A 7,062-nucleotide genomic window follows, 5' to 3' on the forward strand; every position below is an offset into this window, starting at 1 on the left:
GCACTTTGAAGTTTTCTTTCTTTTACTTTTTTAAAAGATTTTATTTATTTATTCATGAGAGACACAGAGATAGAGGCATAGCTTAGGCAGAAAAAGAAGCAGGCTCCCTACGTGGAGCCAGATGTGGAACTTGATCCCAAGACTCTGGGATCACAACCTGAGCCAAAGGCTCAGTCACCCAGGTGCCCCAAAGTTTTCTAGTTTCTGCACCTCACTCCAACTTATTCTTCCACTTGTTATCTCAACTCTTTGTCTTTATATTAACATGCTCACAATCTGTCCTTTGCTAATACAGAAGTCTTATAAACCATTATGCCTCATATTCTTATAATGTTTATATCTCCACCCCTTTACTGAATAATCAGTATGTTCATTTGTCATTGTCTGAATAAGTATATGATTTTGTAGGTTTAAACAGGAACTTTTGATTTCAAATAAACATTAATTTGATAAAGGAGTAGAATAACAAAATTTCACAGAAAGGGCACCTGGTGAAGTCATCTTCTTCTACTTCCTTTTCACCTTTATTTAGTTTGGTATTGAATCACATTTTCAGTTTTAGTCTAATTTGTATTTACTACTAATATAACTTACAAAGTCACTCATCTCTTCCCTAATTTGATCCTCATGGCATCCTTAATGTCCTTAATTTATATGAAACCGAGGCTTGAGTTTTAAAATATTTTCTCAATTAGTGCACACTTAGTCCCCTGTCAGATTTTGCTTTTATCTAACATTTGACTTGAGAAATTAAGTAAATAAATTCATTGTCTTCTGCAGACTGTGGGGACCACCTAGTGCCAGTACCTTCCACATGTGAGCACTGTGTTCAGACATTTTCTCATTTAAGATATTATTAATTAGATACCAGTTTCCCTGCAAGGTAAGTGAGCTTGAGAGTGAATATACCCTCCCTCATTCACAGAGCAACAAAATAGCAAACCTGAGATTTAAAATCAGGTCAACCAGTTGCATGTAATATCTTCATTCTACCATACCATTATTCTTCCATATTTAGGTAATTTTGTTTAAAATGAAACAAAATACAACCTTAGGGACACCTGGGTGGCTCAGTTGAGTGTCCATCTCTTGGTTTAGGGTCAGGTCATGATTTCAGTAGGGTGAGATGGAGGCCCATGTCAGGCTCCACTCTCAGTGGGAGTTTGCTTGAGATTCTCTCTCTCCCTCTCCCTCTGCTCCCCTACCGCCACTTGCTCACACACATGCTCTCTCAAAATAAATATATAGATATTTTCTTAAAAAAATAAATAGGGCCAGCCCAGGTGGCTCGGGTTTTGCACCACCTAGAGCCCCAGGCCTGATCCTGGAGACCCGGGATCAAGTCCCACATTGGGCTCCCTGCATGGAGCCTGCTTCTCCCTCTGCCTGTGTCTCTGCCTCTGTCTCTCTCTGTCTCTTATGAATAAATACAGTAAAATAAATAAATAAATAAATAAATAAATAAATAAATAAATAAAATAAACTGTAGCTTAACTGTTATGTAAAGCAAAGAGGGAATATTTATCACAGATATTTCTAGTTATATTCTGTGTGTTTAGTCTTACATAACTTCCTCTCATGTTTTTTATTTAATTTCTCTGACAGATTGTACCAGTAATTTGGATATCGCTTACACTACATTGAAATATTGCAATATAATTTTTATAGAGAGAGTTTATTTCAGTCAGAAATTACTTTTAACAAACACTACATGATCTGGAGCTATCACATTCTTACATTACCTCTTCCAATTATTCAAAAGACCTTGGAGAGTTTGGTATTTGTCAAGTATTGTAATTGCCTCTATAGTTACAATTATTGTGTTATATGGGCCCCGTGTTGCTCTCTGAAAGGGGAGTGGTGACATTGAAGTATGATAACAGATAGAATAGAATTATAAAATCATAATCAAGAAAGGATACCCAAATTGGGGTAGGTGATTTGGAAGTGTGTGGGGTAGCATACTATGATACATAAAGATGGAGTGATAAGCAAATGCCAAAGCCAGGATGCATATTCCATGTAAATTTAAAAAAAAAATGTATGTTTTCCCTAAAGGGAAAAGGAAAAGTGTTTCTCTTCATCAACTTACAAGCCCCCCTGCTCCCACCTTTTCCTATGTTAAGTGGAACAGGTGAAATCTATTCTTGGATAGTGATTAGATCAGGGAATGTTTTTGGTGCTGGTGGTGCTGGTGGTAGTGGGAAAGTCAGAATTTATTCCTTAGAATTATTGAACTTGGTGTTTAAGTGATATTGCATTATTTACTAACACTTGTTCTTATCAATTAAATGTATCTAACGGAACCCATATTTTTCTATCTCTCAATGTCATAAGAAAGTCACTGTATTTTCATGAATTTTTTTAAGTCAACGTTCCTCTTTGTCCCCATTCTGGAAAATATCTGGGAAGAAAGGAGAATATTATTGTTTGTTTTCCTTAATAGTTGAATGTTAAATATTTTATATTTCTAAGATTTTATTTATATATTTGAGAGAGACAGTGAGTGAGAGGAGAAGAAGAGAGAATCTGAAGTAGACTCTGCCTTGAGCACCGAGCCTGATCTGGAAGCTCGATCCCACAACTCCGAGATCATGACCTGAGCCAAACCGAGAGTTGGAGGCTTAACCTACTGATGCAAAAGTGTTTCTCTTCATCAACTTACGAGCCCCCTGCTCCCACTTTTCCTATGTTAGTGGAACAGGTGAAATCTATTCTAGATTTCCCTAGAGTCATTGTTTCTTTTGGAAGTATTGTTTAGGTACTAGTAATTTCTCGACTTCAACAAAATGTATGGTTTTTACAAAGTGACCATTGTGGTCTTAATATTTATCGAGAGAGAATAGTAAGATGTTCAGTGTCTTGAAATGTGCGATTTTTGGCATTATCTCAGGAGAAAGTAATAAATTTAAATAACTCTAATATAAACATAATCTATATGTTACAACAATATTTACAATAACTACAGTTAGATATTTTCTGTACTTGAGATACAGCGTGAAGTTCTGTGTGTGTTTAAAGAATATAAATATTGGGTGAGAATGGTGGGATTTGGATTTTGCTAGGCTAAAAAGAACATCTCTACATCAATGGAAGAGTCTCGCTAGTTTATTATTTATCTTGTTTTGACTTAACTGAGACCAAGTAATTTTATTTCTGATCTAGTTGTACCCAGACTCTTGCAAACATAACCAATGGCTGGCTTTAATAAGCCTGTGTTACCCTTTACTAGCCAAGAGAGTTGAACTATTTTCCGTGCATTTTCATTTGGCAATATTCGTTTATTATTTTCTGGCCTGGTTATTTAGAGCACTCTGCAATTTTAGAGCATTCTGCAATTTAGCCAATCTTATTTAATAAACCAGCCACAAATTCTTCATTACCATATATTGAGTGAATGTTTAACTGTTACACACACACATGCACAGACAGACACATATGCACAATACCCAGGTACCTTAATAACAGGTGAATAAATGCATTTAATAAAAATACATATTCATGTACAGATTCCTTACATTACAAGAGAGCACCTCAGTAAAAAAGAAAATGTTCTTTGGAAATGTTTACATTTTGAAATTCAGGATAGTTTCTAAAGATGAAAATTCTGATCAGCATCAATATATACTTCTCTAGTTCTTTCTTTTATTGCAGAATAACATATATTAGGATAAGTCTTAGGAATGAAATGGAACTTGTATATGGCTTAGAGTTTCTTGGCTTCTCTCATCCATTTCTATCACAATGCTAGCTAAACCAAGCAGTTTAAGAATATAGAGGATCATTCACAAATTGTGGCAGGTATTCAACCTGCAAATTTCAGAGCTGTCAAGGTTGAGTGTTTCAATCAATTCCGACATCTCCTGCCATTTCCTTTCATATTCTAGCTTCTATAAATAATATCCTTTCTTAGGTACCATTTTAGCTTCACATGCTAGCTTCTTCCCCTAATATGAGGAAAGCTTGTATCTCTTAGTATGTCTTCCTTTCTACCCTCAGTCTGAAAAAAAAAAAAATGTGTGCTATATTAAATGAGCTACCTGATTGTGAAATGCTGTATTGAAAAGAAATGTATTGGTAGATGATGCATTCATAACAACATATTATTTAGTACTTGTAAAAAAAGATTTCTTATGAAGACTTCTAAATTTTCAAAGAACTTACAATACTCTCTAATAAAGTAGCATACTTGTTATTTGAAATAAATGGTTTCTAAAGATTACCAATGATTTCTTCATGTATATAAATACTCAGGAATAACTACTGAAACAACTAAGTTTGTTTTTCTTTTTTTTTTTTTAACCAAACAACTTGATTTTGAATAAAGTAATTCCATCTAGGATCCAACTCCAGCTTGACTTAATTATCATAGTATAAGAAGGACCTCCTTAATAAGTGCTTTCATTATTAAAAAAAAAAGTCACATAAAAAAGATTTGAAGGATAATTTTTAGTATTTGTCAAGTTCAACTTATTCTTTTAATCACCACTTTTATTTGGCATGTTGTCTTAAGTGGAAATTAGGAAAAGTTTTCAATTAGCAATAATCACGCCTCGGATAAACCTCATTGGCTATGACACTGCCACTACGCAAAGCTTAAGTAGAAATTAAATAAGAAAATATAAAATGCATCACGTCATGTAAACTTAGTATGTTGGAGATCATGCAACCTTGGTGTTTCTTCCATTGAAGTTTCTTAAAACTAAAAACATTGGTCTAGAAAAGTTAACTAATTTTTCCCCCAAGAATTTATAAGAAGACTTTGTAGGCAGAGCTGGAAATATGAACACAAAGCTCCTTACTCATGATACAATAAATACATCCTCTGGATGACTTGATTTTCATGCCAGAGAGTCCTAAACTTCAAGTAGCACTTACAGGCTCATATCTTTGCATGACAATAGAGAGATCCCACTGCTGTGTAACTGGAACTTTTATAATCTGATGTACATAATTTTAGGGAAGTGTGCTCATTTCTGTCCATGGTTTAAGTCATGGAATCTCGAATCTTCCACATATCTGATTATGGCTATGCCTACTCTCCATGTAGAGTGGCATACTTGCCAAAGCTGAGCTGATGAATGTGTTTCTGTGGTTAACATCACTAGTAATCATCGCTCTCTGAGTCGCCTCTCCTTCCTGCATACACTTCCAGGCCATGGAAATCATGGTCAGTGATGTTCCTTGTTGTTACTGTTCTGACCAAAGGATCATGAGTGTTAGTGGAGTCTGGCTCCTCAGGATCAGGTGCATTAAAGGCCTTGTCTCCACTTCCCTCTAACCTGTGTGTTGAAATGATGGGACCATGAAATAAAAATCATCTGGATCATGGAGCTGCCCTGACGATCCATCAGGGTCACAGGAGATTGAGTTAGTGATATGGAAAACATCATCGTGTCAAATATGGCAGCATCAGCTAATCCTGATCAATATATGTGTCATGGGAATACCCTCTGTGTATGAGTATGAAACAATCTATTTTTTTCTTAAAACTAGAGGTTTGAAAACCATTTTCAAATGTTAAACCTGAAATGGTGAAAAGCAATTACCTTGGTTCTTAAGGCACATTTCCAACAGGCTGGTATATTTCTTCACTGGTTTCTAAATTTTATTTTTTAATTTACTGTGAGTATCAGCAATTTTCAAACTATGAACAGAAGTTTATTTCTATCCTTAATATTTAAACAGCACAAATGCTTAACATTTGTGTTATGTTTTTTTTTTCTTTTTCTAACTTTCAGCTCAAATGCTTGTTTTTCTCTGAGAACTTCCTAACTGCCTTCTCTGCTGCCTGCTTATTTTCTTTTTTTTTTTTTTAATTTTTATTTATTTATGATAGTCACAGAGAGAGAGAGAGAGGCAGAGACACAGGCAGAGGGAGAAGCAGGCTCCATGCACCGGGAGCCCGACGTGGGATTCGATCCCGGGTCTCCAGGATCACGCCCTGGGCCAAAGGCAGGAGCTAAACCGCTGCGCCACCCAGGGATCCCTGCTTATTTTCCTATATGCCATGATTTGGACATTTCAAGGTTTTCCTTTGTATGTAGCCATTTGTGTATCTTTCTGTAATTCACTGTAAACTCTTTGAGAACTAAGCAGTGTATCAGCCAGATTTTGTGGATTGGTGGAGTATTTGCTCTAATTACTCAGTCCCCTGATATAATAAGCATATTTGGTATATGCTATATTTATCTTGGAGTTTCTGTGGCAGTTGAAATGCACTATACTTCTACTTGGCGCTTAAAATGTTTGAGGATTAAATGAATGAATATATTTTCTATTTGGAGCTTCCGCAAAGAGGAGAGCTCATAGAATTAATGTTAGCTTACTCTTTCCATTAAAAGCTAAAATTTAATATAGCTGGAAAATTATAAGGTTACTGTTTAGTCACATCTCTCTCTTAGCCAAAGTAGAAACTAGCAAGAATGACAAGGAAGAAATGCTACTTTTAGCAATAAAGGCAATAGAACTAAGCAAAAAAAAAAAAAAAAAAAAAAAAAAAAAAAAAAAAAATATATATATATATATATATATATATATATATATATTTCATTTCTCCATTATATACTTAAAGGCCTCAGTTAGTTTGACAATAATCTCTTGTCAACCAGTCTACTAATCTAAATAATATCCTTAGATTACCATTGTTATCTGGCCAAGAAATAGCACCAAGGTTAAAGGATCTAAAAAATAGATAAGTTGTGTATATGGTTAGGATGCTGATCTTTTCTTCCTATTGAAAAAATGTGTGCATCGTAATACCACAATATTACGATGTTCCAAAGGCAAACATTCAGGAAGGTTTATGAGATTGGTCTGTATGTGGCTACGAATCAATTGCTGTGCTAAAATGTCAAAATTACATGGTCTTTCTTTGCAATAGATTTTGAGGAATACATGGTTTTATAGATAGATGATAGGTAGATGATAAATAGATAGATAGAAAATAATGATTTCTGACTGCCCAATATTAACATAAACATATACTTTGGCATACTATTTGTTTTTAAATAGACTATACTTTTCAGAACAGATTTAGGTTCACAGCAAAATTGAGTGAAA

At 34.7% G+C, this 7,062-nt stretch overlaps 1 pseudogene; it reads right to left on the reverse strand.

Moving 5' to 3' along the window:
- Positions 1–4,435: 4,435 nt before the first annotated feature.
- On the reverse strand, positions 4,436–4,597 carry LOC144292012 (U4 spliceosomal RNA; annotated as a pseudogene).
- Positions 4,598–7,062: the final 2,465 nt, after the last annotated feature.

The sequence above is a fragment of the Canis aureus genome, chromosome 20 (assembly GCF_053574225.1).
Source record: "Canis aureus isolate CA01 chromosome 20, VMU_Caureus_v.1.0, whole genome shotgun sequence".
In the NCBI taxonomy this organism is placed as follows: Eukaryota; Metazoa; Chordata; class Mammalia; order Carnivora; family Canidae; genus Canis; species Canis aureus.